Raw genomic sequence first — 13,970 nt, 5'->3', positions numbered from 1 at the left:
CAGCACCATTCTGTCCACCACGTCCTCTCCTCTGCCCAGGTCGCCCTGCCACATCTCGCTCAGCCAGGAGTCAGGAGAAATGGATACATAGAGGAGCCGGTAAAGTTTACACCACGTGCACGGGCAGACAGACTGAGAGACTCCAGTTCAGAGGACACCTACAGTAAGAAGGGCCCAGCAGTGCCACCCAGATGTCAAAGTGTGCAGGATTACAAGGGAAGAGAACAGAGCCCAATGCTTTGCCAGACCCCTAATGAGCACTACTATCCATCACTGCAGTGATTTTAAGCATAATTAATTTCAGCAGCATGCATGCCTGCCTGCCAGCTGACTCCACTCTTTACATTAATGACAGTGAAATCAGAATTTCAACGGGAAACCAGTAACTGCGAAGGAAGCTCCACATACTGCCCAGCAAGGACCATTAGCATGTGTTAGTTAAGATCATCTCCTTTCTCTTAACCAAGGCTGTGGCAGCAAAATACATTGCTCTGCAGGTGAAGCAGCCAAGGGGCTGGGGGCAGCCGGTGGCACCAGGTGGCAGCAGCACACCACTGATGCTTCCCTGCCAGGTCAGCCTCTGCCTCCTCCCTCACCTTCCTACGGAACTGGCAGAGAACAGGGACTGGCAAAGGTTCTGCACGATGCCACAGGCGCTGCCATCGCTGCGCTGATTCATTTGCCATCACAGCCAGCGAGAAGCTGAGACACCAGCAGAGAGCGAGACAGACCCCTCATTCATTTCAATGGCACATGGAGGAACCATGGACCTAAAGAGCCCTCACCACCTCCATGCCATCCCCACACTCAAGGCCTTTCATCCCGAGCCGGCAGAGAAGGGATTCAAAGCCAAGGCTCCAAGCTAAACTTCATAACCACCGGACTAACAGAGACAGGAAGCACAGCTTTGGCAAGCATTTCCAAAGCCCCCTGTAACTCCAGCCTGTCGTCCACCAGTTTTGTTTGCTTTTCTTTAAAAAAAGCAGTTGGGACATTTCGAGTCACAATTAAGCCTTTATTCAAGTACAAACAGTTGCCTGGTCCCTACCCAAAGCAGTGCAGATGGACCTGTCCCAGCTGCAGTCCACGCTGCTGCCTGCTCCTGGTTCTCTGCCTGTAGTAGCCCTGGAGAGACATGTGGGCGCTGGGCTCCCTCTCACTCCACCGCTGGCAGCCCCGTTACCTCCCTCCACACCACACCATGTGAAGATTTTAACTCAATCTCAGGAAGGAAGCAGCAACCACTTCAAGGAAATGGTGCTTGCGCTACTGAGGTCACATCCCAGGCTGGAGTCTCCACGCTGGAGAAGCACTGTCTAAACTGGTCTCTGCAAACACTCACTTCTCATGCATCAGGAGAATTCACCTTTTAATTCCCATCAACTTGTGGACTCTTTGACAGCTGCAGTTTTCTTTGAAAGGCAATCTTTGTGACTGCAGAAAAAAGCCTTAAATATGTGATCCAAATCCACCAGAAGGCTCAGAAATCAAAAGATAAAGTCCTGAAGTGTGCTGCTCCCCCTCTCCACCCTGCACAAACTTTCCCCAGCCAAGGTCACGGCTCTTTGGAGCACCCACCTGCAATATACTCATACTCACCATCTGGGTACTTTAAAATAATTTTGACTAAATAGCAGCAACACAACTTCAGCCCAGTTGCTATTACAAATATAACTTCTATTATTCTTTTATACAGGTGCGTAAACATACTCATCTGTATTATTTTAGAAGTCCTACGGTTTCTAAGGCATCTGCCTGCAGCCAGAGGACTGAACCAACGAGGGAACCATACCCCTCGGTAAAAGCAGCTGGAGACCAGGCAGGATACATTTGGCATCCGAACTGGTGCTAGACTAAACTGGTACCTGCCTGCAAGCATCTGAATCCTCCCTGGGACAGACAGTCAATAGAAACAGTGTCTGAAAGAAAAAAATATTGCTGTTATTCCAGGTGATCAAATGCCCTATAGTGGTCCCACAACACTACTGGGTTTCACAGCCCTGAGGCAGCCACACTTCCAGCTCCAGCTGTGCCTCCTCTGCGCTGAAACCCCAGGGATTGTTCTGCATGTGCTGCTGACCAGAGGCAGACCCCAGGCCAGAGCCCATGCACCATCATTCGCATACAAAATTTCTAGGAAAGCCTATTTTCTCCAAGGGTCGTTTTCTTCCGTGGGATTAAAATGAAGCATTTTTTAGTTACCCACATAAAAATGTACATGAAAAAGCTACAACCAAAACTACAGCAGGTCTGAGAGGACAATAAAGCATCAAGATTTCTTCTCTTGACTCACCCAAACCAAGCCCAGGTTCCCTGGCAGCACCCCCCCAACCAGCTGCACCAACAAGATGAGGAGGATCCTGTGCCAGGGTCTGCAGCACTGACAGCTATGTCCAACCACTTGAAACATGGCTGGGAACACACACCTCTGCTGAACGCTCCTCCCTGCTCCTGGTGAAAACCCAGTTCCTCTCTAAAACTTGCAGTAATTGCACCATTACCAAATTAAGTACACAACTCCACCTTCCACAGGAAGAATGCTCTAAAACAGAGCGACAAAAATCTGCTCAGGGTTTCGACCATCAAGCTACAGGAAGACAGACGACCACAAGATGAGAAGAAAAGCCTTGAGAGCTGTTATTAATAAGTTAAGAGCTCACTTTTGATTACATGTTCAACTTGAAATCTCTCACTTTTTGCTGAGCACAGTCATCCAATGGTCAAAGCTGTCAGCTCCTGCGGAAACGCCAGGTTTGTGGGCAGCTTCTCTGGATGGTATGTTATGACGACAGCCTGGATGTCCTCCTTCCGCATGCCACTGCAGAGAGGAGCCCTCTCAGGGCTTCATGTTGTCACTGCTGCTCTTCCCAACCAGACATGTACAGCAATGAACTCAGAAACTTGCCCTTCATGAGGCTTTTTCTGGGAGTGGTATCCCTCCCAATACCAACCAATACCTAACCTGACCTTTAACAATTCCCCTTTCCCACCCCAAGACCCCAAAATCTCTGGTTGGTTAAACTGGAGCCTCTGGTCTTTAATTTCTAGGTATCTGGAGCCTTTGAAAATGTGTTGCACTTTAGCAGTAGAAAATCATGTGAAGGGACTGCCTTGCACACTGACCTGCTTTCATTAATAAACTCACCTCAAACGACAGGGGCAGGACAGCAAGTTCAGGTGAGTTTAATTGCTACCATGTCTGCTCTCTACCATGAGCTTAACTGTTTCTAAAAACAGTGCTGTCCATGACGTCCTCTCAAAAGGCACTCTGAGAAAGGGAAATCCCCAGCCAATCAATAAAGGGAAAGAGAAGGCAATTCGATATATATAGCAAGTCCCCTGTTTATCTAGCAGTAAGAGCTGCACAAATTCACACGCACTGTCCGTTCCCCGCTGCCAGCTTCTACCAGGACAGGGCATGAAGACAGCCATGTGACAAACTTGGTACTGAAAGGAGCCTAAGGATTTATACTCACCTGTTGCAATTCACACAAATTTTTTTAGTGCTAGGAACAGAGCCTGGGATTTCTTACCTTTAATAACTGACTGTATTAAAACTCATGATGCATCAAATTCCTGCCTCTAAAAGGTTTAGGACAAAAATGAAATGGATCAGATTTATTATATCTAAACACAAAGACAAATTTCAGGAGACAAGGGGATTTTTATCATCTTTGCTCAAATATGAGATAGTCACCTTCCTCCCGTCAGCGCATCACTGATATGCACAGAGGAAATGCCACTGCCACTGAAACCAGCGGCAGATCTATTGGTAATTTCAGCTGAAGCCAGATTTTCCCCAGCACTGTGTATTCATTTCAGCACATGCTCTGCAATGCAAGCCAGCATCCAGGGCTGCCGCACAACAGCTCTGGGTGCCAGCAGTAATGGAGAACAGGCAGAGTGGAAAGCTGCATCTTTGAAAGAAGTTGAAGTCGCAGCACTCGAGGAGGTATCCCACTTATCTTCTGTCACTCCAGTAACAACCCTTTGCTCTGTGATTTTTGGGGGGTGGAAGTAGGAGCTGCAGCACGGCTATCTGCAGCACAAGTGTGGTGGGATCACACCCGCTGGGCTCCCTGCTCCCCAGGGAACTCCAACAGATGAACTGGCTGCTCATTCCAGCTTCGATTTTGACCAATTCATCATCAGTAAAACATGCTGAAAATGTGACTTCCTCTGCTACAAGACCTATTGAACCTTGTCTGAGAAATCTGAGTAACTTCCTCTCATATTTCAATAAAAGAAGGCAAGCCCACAGGCAGAACAGTCTCTCTCATACTTCTGGAAATTCCTCTAGCAGAAACACCTATTGAAGAAGGAAAGATGCAGCAGAAGAGAGAGGGAGAGAGGGGGTTTCACTTTTCATCAAGCCTGTGTTTTATTATAAAACAAAACTGTTAGTCCACTTTACAGGATGAAAACACTTTTGCTTCCTCTTTTGCCTCATTTGGCAATGGCAATGAAAGCTCTGCACGCTGTTTCCTAATGAGGCAGTCAGAAGACCTGCACAGAACCTTTGCATTCAACAGTTTTATATTAAAAAATAATCTCCATTCACTCTCCATGCTCAACAAAACAGGCTCTGTCTAGGATCATCTTATCCAGCATCCAAAGGTGCTTGGCTACCCTCTTTCTGATGGCAACACCGAGAACAAGCAGTAGAAAGGTACCCATCTGCCTGCTGGCATGCCAGGAGTGGTGACACTCCCCAGAGAGCAGAGCTAGCAGACTGAATATATTAACTTTTAAAATTACAGAAAAGGGAAAGAGCAAAGAACAGAGTAGGTAAGAAATGATTCTGCGCCAGTCCAAGGAAGTGCAAAGGACAGGAGGGAGGGGTATGAGTTGCTTGCTGGCACATACCAGCCCTGGCATCCACTCCCCCTGTGATTCTGCATCCAGTTCGTGCTGGCTGCCTGCCGGTAACATGGCATTCCCTCCGGCAGCTGCCTGCAATATGTCTCCAGGCCGCCCTATAATGAGCACAGTACCTTGGATGCTAGAAGCTACCAGCTCTCCTAACAGGAACAGTCAGTGGTATGAGTCAGCCACAGGCACAAGAAAGGACATACCAATTCTTCAGACAAAAGCATGCCCGTTCATTCATTTCTTCTGATCATTTATTCATCTTAAAGTACTGCAGGGGCTTTCCTGCAGGCCCTGCTCCTCTCTAAGTCCATCAAATCTCTGCCTGAGGCAACTCCATTAATAATCACTTCCTGCACCAAGTCTCATCCCTCACCTTCAGCAAGCAGAAAAGCTCCTCTCCAACATGGTTCTTCATGCTACCAACCTGCTGTGCTACAAAAATAAAGCATCTGCTCTTCTCAGGTTGGCACTATGATAACTCACAGTATCACAACATTATACAGGAACACAGAGTCAACATGGATCGCTTAATGTTTAAGGCAAAGATTAATTTTGCCCAGGTCACCCCTCTGAAAGACACTGCCTCCCCAAAGTTCCCACTTGGTATTCTCACCAGGCACTGCAGACACCCACTCAAAGGATCATGGCTGCCAGGCTGAGGAATAGAAACGAAGCTGTCACAGCTGTCAGGCCAACATCAGCAGAAGAATCAGAGCAAAGCTGCTCCAGCAACAACTTTGCTTAAGGTACCGTTTCCACTCCAGGCAGAAGAGCACTTGACACTGCCCTATAAGATGGTGCAATCTGGCAAAGCTACAGGGAAAGTCTGGGACTTGCTCTTAGGTCCCCTCGGGGATTTCTGCACTTACGTCCAATACCTGGGAATCTCCCACCACAGCCCCTTCCCTTACCGCAGGACTTCTAATGAAAAAATTGTGTATTCTCACTGTTATATGCCCTTTAGTTACAACTGCCACTAGGATGACACACTACAGGTTCAAAAACCCCTGGAAAATAGGGACTTCACAGCTTAAACAAGCACTTCTCCTTTGAAATCAGTGTACTCTCTCTCTGCATAGGCAGCTAAATCCAAACATGAAAGCCCAGCATACATCAATAACAGACATTCAGAGCCCAATATACTTTTCACCTGCCTGAGCTAGAGGCAACAAGGCCCTAGCAGGGCAGCAGCGTGGGAGCTGGAGCAGGAACGGAAAGGATACACAGCACTGGGTTAGCCCGGGGATGATAAAACTCCCTAAATCTAATAATAAAATTACTTTATAAAGGCACTGTACTGCGCGAACTCTAGTACCAAGCCAAGCCTAGCAGTGTCAGAGCTGGCATCAGTAACAAAATTCACGATCACTTGGTTAACAGATCATCAGCTCAGGTAGGCTACAACTTTTATGTGAAGAGCCACCACTGACCTCAGCTCTGGCCCTCTCCCTGGACATGGTGTTATTCCTTCTTCCTGCAAAAGGGAAGGAGGCAGCACACAGAGTCCCTCACACCTTGCGGAAACCCATTCCAGACAGAGAAGTTTCCTTGCTGCAAGCAAGATGAGATTTCTCTTTGCCCAGACTCCCTCTCTCTATATCCACAGCTACTTGCTGGGTTTGCACACACATCCATGGCCTCCGGATATCACCAGGTCACCAGAGAAGGTATGCAGAAACAGGGGCCACTGGGAGCTTCCCTTTCCTAGAGTAGTCGCCTTTTGTCAGCTGTTGTAAAGGGCACAGATAGGAAAAACACAAGCCAGTAGCTCCCCTAACAGAGAAATACTAAGCACTGACACTTTATAGAAGCAGAAGATCTCCCCTCCATACCAGGCAGGTGATGAACAGCCTTGTTCAGGTGAGAGATATGTTTGCAGTGGACTGAGAAGAACAAGGCACTTTGTCTAGAAGCACAAAGGATTCAAATACACAGAAATAAAAGCTGATACCCCAGAAAGATGAGACAGAGTTAATTACCCTGCATGGATCCCAGCCATTAGACTGTCTAACCCATTGGGACTGTAGGAAAATGGCTGCCCAGGAGCACGGCAGACACAGAGGCAGGCAGATACTCATCACACCAGAACTCAGCAGCAGTTCCCCATGTCACAAGGGCCTCAGCTTTAAAAAAAAAAAAAAACACAACAAAAAACACCCCCAAAACCAGCACTGAACTGTAGCGTCAAAGGAACTAACTCCCACACGCAGAGGACATAAAAGTATCAGGCTGTGACAAACCCTGGAGTCACACTGCTCGTCACATTGGAGAGGGAATGAGGGTCTGACAAGGGCCCAGTTCTACCCAATGGCACAGAAAAGTTGACAAAAGGACTCCAAAACATGAACTGTATTTCAGCACAGCCAGAGGGAAAATTTAACACCCCAGGTCACTGGTAATGTACAGCAGACACAGCATCCTCAGTGGTACATAAAGCATCTTAAAAAAACCCAACTCTGATGCTTCCAAAGGAGCTCACCAAATCCCACTTCACTGTGCATCTTCTCACCAACCCCCCCCAAATACATTACAGCTGTACTTCCCCCACCCAAACACAGCTTTCTGCCCCACCACACACAGGCTGCTCCGTTTCACATCTCACTTCAGCTTCCCCGAGCCTTGTGCCTGAAGAGGCTCACTACCACTTACCCAAGTCTGACCTTCAGAGCAGCACAGGCTTTTTGGTTTGCACCCAGATGCCATGGACTTGCTCCAAAGTTTTCAGCAAGAATAGAACATTTTAGCCTTTGGGAAATTCAGTCTACCATTAGGGAAGGAAGGCAGAAGTGCCTTTGGCACTGGGGCAGCTGCAGCCCTGACCTGGTGGGAGGCAGGAAGGGAGCTGTGCAGTCTGGCCAGAAAGCAGAAGCAAGTACAAGCCCAAACAGTGCTGACTGGGGTGAGAAGCAATGACTCTGGGGCTCCTTCTGTCCTCCTAAACCTACACCTGAACACCCCAGGTCACGAGGAGCCCATCGGGTGACAACGCTGCCAGGAGGTACCGGCAGGCAAGCCGTGCTGCAGGAAGCACAGGCACCAACCCGAGCTCTGGGCTGGCAGCCAGCCATGCTCTCCCTGAGTACCCTTGGTGAGATGTTCTCAAAACTGGGTGTAGGTGCCTCATAAATGAGGTACTTAACAGGACAATGGCTTCTCTTGTTCACATTAAAATAGTGACAGAGTTCTAGCTGGCTCTGTCATGCTGTGTGCTGGTGGTAACAAGTGCTATGTGCCAGTCATGGTCCAGCAATAAAGTGCACTTCCACTGATTACTTCGAAAGATTTAAAAAAAAGAAAAAAAATATTGTGAATCCAGGCCGTACAGTTGAAATAACAGAGGCAACTGAATACATTTATGTTGGGTTGCCACAAGGCACTCATCCACTCAGAGAAAGCTGGCTACTTCAACAAGTTTCTAGAATAAAACAAAGCAACAAAATCCTCTGAAGCTTCCAGAAGGAACAATGCAAACTGCACCCCTCGCTCCGAGCAGTCCTCAGTTTCAACAGAGACCATCAGAGAAAGACTGGCAAAGTCTAAGCAATTGAACTGACTGTAAAGTAGAAATGCTTTGAGGGCCCTTACCATAAAGCTGTCACTCACAAGCAGTACCATGTCCAAGCACGTTCTGCCAGAGAGAACAATTCCACAATTTCATTTTGCAATGAAGAACTGGTCAGGTTGGAAAAGGAACAACGACTCCACTTTCCAGTCAGTGCTGAGCCATGAAATGGAAGAAAGCTGAGCTCTAGAGAATGCCCTGCCGGGAATGTGGGCTTAAGTTCAGATATAAGACTTTGCCCCTGAGCAGGTAAGTTGTGAGCCGCGTCTACCTATATCTCTGCTGCCAGGACAAACTCCTCCAAAGAGGGGTGGAGCTGACGGTGGTTAGCAGCCTCAGCAAAAGTCACCAGATTTGGCTTCTTGATAGGTCTCAGAGAGAGGTGCCCAATATATAGCCTGTACTTTGCTATCAGAACAGTCCCATCCACCTTACTTCTAGCTAACCCCATTTGCAAGGCTTCTGTAAATCTCAGTCCTCATCACCAACCCTCCTGTGCATGCCGTGCCCATCCTCCACAGTGCAATCAGATCCACACCCTTGCAAGAGACAGCACGATATTTCTTTCCCCCAAGAAAATAAATATTGGCAAAAGCAAAACTCTATTGTGCATGCCCTGGACAGCTGACCTTCACAGGGTTTATAGTGCATGAGATCAGCTGTATCAAACATGATGTTGAGCAAACACTCCACCTAGAAGATAAGCGATACGATCCACAAGGGAAGGAAGATTGGTATTGCTCTAAATCACACACTAAAAGGAGTAAGGCACCTACAAATACACACAACAAAAAAGGAAGCCTCTGAGGCCAGTCACTTGATATGTGTTGAAACAGAATATACAGACATGGCCTATCCCAAGAGAGGAGAGTTACCTTTAGGCAGGCTTCTCCCTCTTGAAGAAGAAATTTGAGGGCATCTCTCAACTGAGAAACAGCAACAAAATCAAAATAATAAGTAACAACAAGGTCGTTACCACTGCTAAGAACAGGAGCCATCTGTTTAGTTTTGTTGTTGCTATGTCCCATTAATGTTATCTCCCCCAGGAAAGACAAGACACTGCTTTCAAATCTACCATACACAGATCACTCAGGTCTGTGGTAAGATGCTGCAGAACTAATCCCATGCAAAACTATTCCCACGATTTGATCCCGATCCCCATCCCCAGCAGAGTGCAGCGCCCTGGAGAAGGGGAAGGAGCTCCTCCAGCTCAGAATCCCTCCATTCCTCAGGTACATCAGAGTGAATGGAGACTCCGTGCCAAAACCTCAGCACGAGGAAGGCTGAGCACAAATGCAGTGGGAGAGCTGTCGGGGAGCCGAGTTGGAAAGAGTCTTGATGGACTCTAAACCTCCACATGCATCAAACCCTCTCAACAGCTGTAAGACTGACCAAACCAGAAATAAACAAAGCAAAGCTGCAGGAAAGTAGGATGGCAGGTAAGGGGGATGTCTGTGTGTGCAGCCCAAAAAGGACTCCAAGAGCTCAGGGTTAGACAGAAAGGCTCCCCAGTACCAGCACATGCTCTCTGGCAGGAAAACAGGCTCATTTCAAACAGGATTCAACCACTGAATGCATTTCAGTTTCATTTCAGCTCACGTTCCCAGTTAAAAGAGCTGATTTTCCTGCACAGGCAAGGAACCAGGCACCACTCCGGTGTACACAGCAGCACAGGGCATTACTGCTGCCGGAGCCTTTCAAATCAATCAAAACATCTAAAGCTCTGGCTGCAAAGGTGAAGCACCTCGCACCAGGGGAGTTCCCCTCCTCACAGAAATTCACCATCTCCGACGGAAAGTATGCCCAATTTCCTTGAATTTGGTTCTGGGCCATGAGGTGCAGATGCAGCTGTACTTGTTGCAAAGGCAGAGAGCAAGACAGCAACCAAATAACACACATTCGCGAGTAGGCCTGAACAGGCATTTACTATTTATAAGCTAATCATCTGATCCCTCCTAAGGGAAATCCTATCCTTTTGGGCTGTTGAGAGCGCATGTAACTGCACAGTCTCTGCAGGATGGCTAGGGAGGAACAGAAGGGAGGCAATTATATCCGCAAGGAGCACACTCAAAAGTGCCAGGACAAAATTCCTCCCTGCTCTGTAACAGCACCAGGCATCCTCCTGGAGAGCAAGCCAGGGATTACAAACAGGGATTAACCTGTTATGCGAATTTGCTGAGAGCAAAGTAATTTGTAAATAGCAATCTTCTCCATTCATCGTTATCTAAAAAAGGTTCTGATCTAGTTCTGCAAATGTTGACGTTTTCCTGCAAGCAGCGATAGAGGAGAGTCTCACAATAAAAGCCCGCATCAAAATCCAGAAACACACCAACAAGCAGAAAACTGGCTGGCTGGAGCTACCTTGGAGGGTGGACAAGCAAGGATGGAAGAGAAAGGTATGAACTTTCATAATCGCTTGCTAGTTATCAATTCCTGGGGGAACATTCCTGTCGTAGGAAGTTAAGTGTGATGTGTAAGTACGCAGCACTGATTTTTTTTCTCCTGTTCACCTTTCTCCCTCATAAAAATAATCTGGGTTAGATTATACTGCTTCATTTTCTTGTAAAACAATGCTCAGTCATTTTGAACACAACTGCAAACACTCTTTCAATGCGACCACACACACACACACCTCAGAAACAATCTCACTTTCTCTCTAGCCTCTTTATTTTTTTCACTTACCAGTTTATTACTGAGAACAACTCTCTCCCTCAGATGACAGCAGCCTCTAAAGACAAGCTGAGGATACAGAATAGGAGCAGAAATTGCTCTGTTTCAAACACCACAGATTAAAGCAATGTCTCTTGGAGGAGACTGCCCAGCTCCAGGAGCAATCCTCACAAATGGGGAGGACGAGCCATCCAGGTCTGGTGCCTGCCTTCAGGTGAGCAAAGCTCAGCGAGATGCAGGCCACCAGGAGGGGGAATCGCTGCACACATCAGCCTCTTTGCTCCCACCAGAGCCGGGACAAGGGTGACTTTGAAAAGCCCCATGTGAACAAAAACCAAAAGCAAGCCAGTGCATATTTTGGCGGATCAAGATAACAATAAAAGCTGGCACAGCACCATTCTGCAAAGCCTCCGTATCATGGTAAGATTTAGCCCTAAAGCTTCCCTTGATTTTGGTTGGTGTTTTTTTTTTTTTCTTTTAGCTTGCTACAGACAAATCTGACAGCTCAGTGATGCTGTCAGCAAGACAGAAGGGCTGGAAGGACATTGCCACAGAACTAACAGCAATGATACATCTGAGGAAATTTCCTCAGTTCAGGCTCTTTCAGAAAAATCAAATAACTGTCACTGCCAGCGTAAACAGATTCCTGTGAACGCGGCAAAGGAAAGGGGAAACCAGAGGTTCCTAGAAATTAGTAACTATAAGTAAAACTTTTAAATTCATTTCCCAATCTTCATCTCATTAGATATTCATCTTCCAGCAAACACTCTGAAAGACATTATGGCCACCTTACAAACTCCCAAGCAGAGCAGACCACAGAACTTCCCAGGCTGTTAGCTGAGCTGCCATACTTGCTGTTGCTTTTATAAAAAAAAAAAAAAAAAAGAAAAGTATTGAGGCTTGATGTAAAAGTTGCCAGCAAATACCAAGTCATAACTTGACTTTGGGAAGTTTGTTCTCACGCTTCAATCTCTATCACTTAAAACTATACACTTTGGTTTCCACGCACACACTCATCACCAGCCATACCGAATTCCCACAGTCCAACTTCTGTCCTCCACAAGTACATGCAGACTGACCAAGTCTCTCTCAACTTCTTGTTGGATGCAGCAGATGGAGTTCTCGCCACCACGTGGCAGCTTTTTTCACCTTTAATTCCACCTTCATACATCGTCTCTGAACTCTGCCCAGCTTTCCACCAGCTTTTGCACCATGCACAGGCACCAAACTTGGGTGCAGCAGCGCAGAAGCATTTACACCAGTGAGAGCTGAGCTAACACACCTTCTCCTCCTCCTCCAGAGCCACAGTGAGGTATCAAAGACCACCTCTGCCTGCCTGCCTCCAGCACCACTCCGTGTTCAACACAGTGATGAACCCAGGCAAAAACTACTGCTCCGTAGGACAGGCCTTGCTCCTTCCTCACTTGCTTCTCCGTTGGTGTAACAGACTATTCCTGAGCAGTTTGCTTTCTCTGGTAATAGATGCGTGGCCTCACCAGAGGTACAGTGCCAAACTAATCAGACCAATGGATCGGATCCTCATCTCTTATCTTCTGCTCAGCACTCCGAGTTACTTGTGTGCTTCATCAGCTTTTAGCTGCAAACTTTCCTCAGGTCATTGACAAAATCAGCAGTAGGATCCTTAAGAGACCATTAACATAACGTCCCAAATAAAGTTCTGAGCCACCAATTTAACATGGGTTATTTTGAGCTCACCACCTTCAGTTAATTCAGCAGGAAAACCCAAAGGTATCATATCAAATGCTTTAGGGAAACCTATGTTTACAACACATAGTTGTTTGAATTTTTTTCAGTAAGCATCAAACCTACAACAACACTGTCTCCACACCAAACTTCAGCCACCAGCAGTTTCCAACCAGCACAGAAAGCTTTGCGAGCTTCTACCCAATACGGAGGGGAGGCAACTTCTCCAAAAAACTGCAAGGTGTGTGGGGGCACTGGGCTGACCCCACCAGACGGGAGAAGTCTCTGGCAAAATAACCAGCTCCGTGCCGTTACCACGGTCGGTGTGGCACACGAATCTCGCGCCACCCGCCAGCCCCTTCCAGCCGGGATCTCCTCGGTCCGTGGGAGGCGGGCAGCGAAGGCGCTGCCCTCCCGGGGCCGGGGCAGGCGAGCCGGGCCCCCGGCCTCCACTCCGCAGGCGAGGTCTCCCGCCGGCGGGCACGGCTCCACGCGGGGCTGGGGAAGGGCTGCTGCCCGGTACGGCGGGGCAGAGGCCCAGCAGAGCCGCCGGACCGAGCGGCAGGGCCGGCAGCGGGCAGGCTGCCTCCGCCCCGGACCTGACCCGGCGGAAGCCCCGCGTCTCCTTCCTTCCTCTTAACGTGAGCCAGCCTTTATCTCCTCCCCCCCGTCCCGGCGGTACCTCGGGGCCGCCCCCCGCGGTCACCGGCCACCCCGCGTCGCGGTGGGCAGCAGCGCAGGCCGGCCCGGGCCCGCCGCCACCGCCCGCCCCACCGGGCCCGGGCCGTGGGTCCGCCACCGCCGCCTCAGCGCTGCCGCCACCGGGCCGGCAGCCGTCCCTCACAGGGAGGCCCCACTCACCGGGCGGCGGCGAGGAGGAGGAGCGGGGCCCAGCCGGGCGGCGGGGAGAAGCCTGAGGAGCGCTGCGCGGCCCGGGCAGGGTAGGGCAGGGCAGGGCAGGGCAGGGCAGGGCAGGGCAGGGGCCGCGCTCGATACCCGAGGAGCGGGGGGACGGCGGCGGCGGCAGGAGGGAAGGGGGGAGCCGGCGGGGTCTCACCTGGCTCCGTCCGCGCCGCTCCCGCCTCTGCCGCGTGCAGCTCCCCGCCCTGCCGCCCCCCCTGACCCGCGCGGCACAGCCAATCAGCGCCCGGCGCCGCCGGCG

At 49.2% G+C, this 13,970-nt stretch overlaps 1 protein-coding gene across 4 annotated transcripts in view; it reads right to left on the bottom strand.

Annotated features, from left to right (window-relative positions):
• MTMR4 (myotubularin related protein 4) overlaps positions 1-13,927 on the bottom strand; it is a 58,566-nt gene extending 44,639 nt beyond the window's left edge. The window contains exon 1 of one of the 4 annotated variants that reach the window (XM_052803551.1): positions 13,866-13,927. The gene's annotated coding sequence lies outside the window, so the exon portion shown is untranslated. Of the gene's footprint in view, positions 1-8,457; positions 8,602-11,116; positions 11,142-13,490; positions 13,515-13,865 lie in introns of those variants that run through there. The other 3 variants (XM_052803553.1, XM_052803554.1, XM_052803552.1) reach the window with 3 other exon arrangements.
• Between the last annotated feature and the right edge of the window lie 43 nt (positions 13,928-13,970).

This window comes from Harpia harpyja, chromosome 12, assembly GCF_026419915.1.
Source record: "Harpia harpyja isolate bHarHar1 chromosome 12, bHarHar1 primary haplotype, whole genome shotgun sequence".
In the NCBI taxonomy this organism is placed as follows: domain Eukaryota; kingdom Metazoa; phylum Chordata; class Aves; order Accipitriformes; family Accipitridae; genus Harpia; species Harpia harpyja.
Note: the sequence above shows the minus strand (reverse complement) of the source record. Positions and strands in the feature narration are given on the sequence as shown.